Genomic DNA, 4,772 nt, shown 5'->3' with positions numbered 1-4,772 from the left:
TAAATCTGGTAGATTATTGTAGGGAAAAGGGGGGTAGTCCTGTTGTTGTAAGGCACGGGGTGACATATTTAAAAAATAAATTCTGGTTCTCCTATGCCCCCCTTTCGAGTTGGTATCTGTTGGAATTGGGGAGGGGTTAACGGTATAGGTTCTGAAATGGTGTTTGTCCACAGAGGGAATGTCGAGTAGGGAGGTATTATGAAAAGGGGGATCCCATGTCTCATTTTGACACTCCTTCTCCCTCCCTGGTTCCGGACCCAACAGTGATGAACCTTCTCTAATCACCCTAAAAGGAGATACTAAGGGGTTTGATGGAGAAATACCCTTGGTTTTCTTACACTGGGGACAATACATAAGTGGACATATACAGATTAAGGAGAACCAACATTGGACATTTGTAAGTGCAGGCAGGTGGTCCAGCCAGCTGTGCTCTAGGTGTGACCATGATGAGTGAAGTACTAGAGTGGAGGCAGAGGAAGTGAGGGACAGAAGCAGGTTAGAGGTGAGGGAAAAATGTAAGCTAGCAGGCAGATGAGAGGTAGGTAAAGATGGTAACTCAGAAGCGAGTAGGTAGGCTTTTAGATTGGTTTTAAACACATCCATGTGGACTGTTTCCTGGATGTCCAGCAGAAGAGAATTCCATGCAAGTAGAGCAAGAAGAGAGAAAGAGCGGAAGCGAGAGGAATCACAGGGAGGGTGAGGAACCACAAGTGTAGTCAAGGAGGCAGTGCTGAGATGTAGAGAAAGCTTGTAGAGTTGGATAGAGGATAGATACAGTTGTGCCTTACCGTGGATAGATTTGTGAACCAGGAGAAGAAACTTAAATCTGCCCCTGTTTTGCATCATCAGCCATCCAGCCTGGTGATGGTACGAGGAAATAGGTGTGAAGTGACATAGTTCAAAGAGAGTCCTAGTAGCGAAGTTAATTATCTTGTTGAGAGGACAGAAAGCATAGTAGGGGTAACCAAAGAGGATGCTTGCACAGTAGTGCAATTTACAGAAAACAAGAGTTGTTAAGAGATGCTTGGTGGTGTTGAAAGAAGGTGCCTGATTTTCCTAATATTTAGTAGGTGGAGGGGAGCTGCTTTTGCAGTTGTGGAGATGAAAGTAGAGATGGTGTGAGAAATCTCTGCAAGCTGGACTACACTGGTGCAGCCAATATGGCCATGTTTTCTTACAGTCGCATTGCATTTTATACTGCCTTCCTGGGCAAAGCCAACAGAATTATGGTGCGTTTTGTGACAAAAACAACTTCAGCCCTCTGCCCAATCAAAACACAAGAGCAATCAGATACACACACACACCCTTTACAGTCCTCTGAGATTTGATTAGCAGTTCCCAACGGGTTAGTACACCTGAGAGGATGGCAGGGCTGGGGCAGATTCATAGCACGTCAGGATGAAGCTGGTTTGACTGCCTACACTCCAGCTACAACAGCCTTCTAAAGGCCCCAGACAATTGTGAAATATCTTAAATTGACGAGAAGCTAGTCCATTTATAGCAAGAGAGATTTGGTGGAGGCCTTAGTACCGTGACATAATGTGCATCCCTGTGGCACAGGTGGAGATGTCACTATTTAGGGCCCCCTCTGCCCCTGGCCTTACCGCGCTCGCGCTAACTCTAGTCACAATTGCTGCCTCTTCATTCTTGGCCACACACCCACTTTGTTGCCTGAGAAGGGCCGGTTCAGACAAAATGCGTTCTTCACTAGGCTGTGACCCCAGATAGTCACAGGTCTTGCTACATAGCTCTTGTGTCAGACAGTCTCACACTTCACCTCACAAGTGAGGAAACTAGACAAAAGTTGAAAGAGGAAAAGTATCAGAAAGGACCAAAATAAATAATACACAGATATTGCTGCAAAGGGCTCATGTCCAGACAGCAAACCAGGCTGTTCCTCTTTTCGAAGTCACACTCTTCATAAAGAAGACAACAGGCAAACTGAAAACGAAATCCATTACATTGCCTGAATTTGTCAGTTTCTTCACTGATATTGAGGTAAAGGAAGGAAATAGACAAAGATCGGTAAATCCTTGGCTGTTCTGCTTCTGAAGAACTGGTGCAAATGGATCCCTGACCCAAAACATGGAGTTTTGGCATAATCCCTGCATCAGCAAAACTCACCCAAGGAGATTTGCCCAGACACCAACCAAAACCACGATTTATAGGTGGAAAAGGTTCACAAAACACTCCCTTATGCAGTACCTGATGTTGAGAACATTTTATCTCAACTAAGGTAACTTGGAACCGAGCTAGAGGTAGTGGGCCTCTGTGCCATTTTAACCATCTTTGGGCCCCCTCCCTCCACTAAACCAAATGAATTAAGAGGTCCAGAATATCTGGTCACGCCCAACTTGTCACGATCACAACTCGGAGCTTGATATGCTGCCTCAGAGCAATCACAATAAGCATGGGCACTCCCTTCCAGTCCCCTTTTCCTCTTCACACTTGCTGTAATAAGAATGATAAACAAATTGTATTTCAAAGGCAACATTAGTAGTCCATGACAAGTGTACTTGTGTTATAGCAATTTTTTGGTGTTTCAGGTTGCGGAAGCAGCCAGATCCTGTATCTAAACATACAGATACTCTGGTGCTCTAACGCTGGTGTGGATTGACGGCCTTGGTGTGTGCAATGCAGCGTTGCTGGGTCCCTTCCTCTAGGGATTTTGTAGCTCGGAGCTCCCATTGAAGTGGGTGTAACACCGTCCTGTGCTGCTTGCTTGCCACAGGATTCCAGATTTCTCTTCCCAGTGCCAGGGATGCCGGATCAGGGGGTGAGGGCTTCTGCCTTATCGGCCTGGTGACATTGGTTCAACGGATTGAGGGTCCTACAGGCTCTGGCTGGAATGTGAGTAGTTGCCGGCTATGGTCGGTATATATGGTTACCCGGGACTGAGGTGAGACTAGTGTGCCTTTTATTGATATTTTGGTATCCTGAATACTACAGATTTGGTCTAGACGGTGCTTGGGACAGGGTTATTTTCAACCCCACCTTACAGAGTCACAGTGACTGTGGGGCCCCTTGTGTAGGGTCCTTTAAGCTGTGACAGTCTGGTGACTTTCTTAATACCCCATGGAGTGGAAGTCGGGTCAGAAGGTCGTAGTGGCAGCAGCCGCTGTAGCCCTTTCGTCAGTTTACCTGGGTTACTGTATTTTTTAAATACTGGGTAGGATGCTTGGAAAAACTGTACAAAAAAAGCAAAGTTCTACAATCTCCACAAAACAACCATACAAAAATGGGAAGGCCCGTAATGACAGTGTCGCCCCATTGAGAGTTCAAGGACCGGTGGGCTGTCTGCCAGTGGGGAAACTATTGTAGATGATCTTTCAAAGAAGGCTGTGCCTGCCTGTCAGCCAGGATGTGGTAGAATAACAGCCTACTTTCAATCTGATGCAAGGAAGGCTATTGTGCATTCCCCCCTCTCCCAGTAGTAATTGAGGCGAATGAGCCCGTGGACAAAACTCATGTGTCCAAGCCGGGCCGGAGGATGATTCTTTACTGGGGTTATGCTACGCATAGCAGAGTAGCATGCAGGCGGCATCTGCAGGGCTGATTGATGGGGGTCGTCAGCTGCCATGGTGGTGCAGGCGATTGTGTACAACATGCCTTACCGCCTTTTGCTACGAGACTTTCATCTACCCCAGTCTTATTTCCTGACTCAGAGGGTAATCAGGATGGCATTACTGCTCAACTGTCATCCTTTGCTGGTGGTGGCCCCCTGATTCCCTGATCATTCCAGGACTGGGTATTATGCAGTTCGCTTTAAAAAGTTTATTCGAGCTGTGTGGGCGAATTCACAAAGACCTGCTGGCACAGGGTGCTCTGCGTCAACAAGTAAAGGCCATACATTGATCGAATCCCCCAAGTGGAGTTTCTCATACTGTAATGGTGGCCACAATCCAAGTACTCGAGGATGATAAAAATGGTGGACAGGATGTGGTTGAGGTGGTTGGGGAGGCCGACGGGAGTTCCATAGATAATTCCACTGACTTCCTTTTTCCTACTCGTAGGCAGAGGCACCTGGCCAAGCCTCGAGCACAAAAAGGGCTTAAAGTGGTCCAGGTTACACCCGTGGTGTCTACAGACCCACTAAATTACACATTTCAACTGGGTTCAGCCATTAGAAATAAGAAACAGAGAGAGGGACGTACGCTGGCAAAAAAGATCTCAGAAAAATGCTGGTCCTTTGACTAGCTGGGTGCCCAAGGACAATTTAAATCCTGTGATGGTTGAAGAAGCAGAGGTCTCTGTGGAAAGCAAAGTAAGCAGAGAGGAGCTGGTGTTGCCTGCAGGTGTCCAGGTGGAACTTCAAGGGCCAGGTCAGGGCCTATGGAAAGTGCCCAGCATTAATCACTACTGCAGCTACCGTTCTTGGACCTAAGGTTTTCACCACAGGGGTCGACCCTGTTCACTCTACTAAGAAGAGATTTAATTGTTCAGTGGTGCTTGCTGTTCTGCACAGAGTCCCCTTCCTACAAGTTCAGAACTCTACAGACTTTGACTTTGTTCAGCCTATGAAACTGGAATGGCGTAATATAGCTCGTATTAATTATTACTTACCTGAGACTGCGACTATGAAGTCATTACGTAACATGGGATATGTTCTTGACGTATCCCCTGTAAGTGTTTCGGCACCTAGTTGTTGTCTTACCTTTAGTAAAGGGCATCAGGTTTTGGTGCAGCCGGTCAAAATCTGAAGGACAACAACAAAGGTTGGCAATGGCTTAGAAGCGTGCTCCCAGCTTCGGTCACTACTTCTAAATGAACTG

Source organism: Ambystoma mexicanum, chromosome 10, assembly GCF_040938575.1.
Source record: "Ambystoma mexicanum isolate Mex_15411 chromosome 10, UKY_AmexF1_1, whole genome shotgun sequence".
Taxonomy (NCBI): Eukaryota; Metazoa; Chordata; class Amphibia; order Caudata; family Ambystomatidae; genus Ambystoma; species Ambystoma mexicanum.
Note: the sequence above shows the minus strand (reverse complement) of the source record.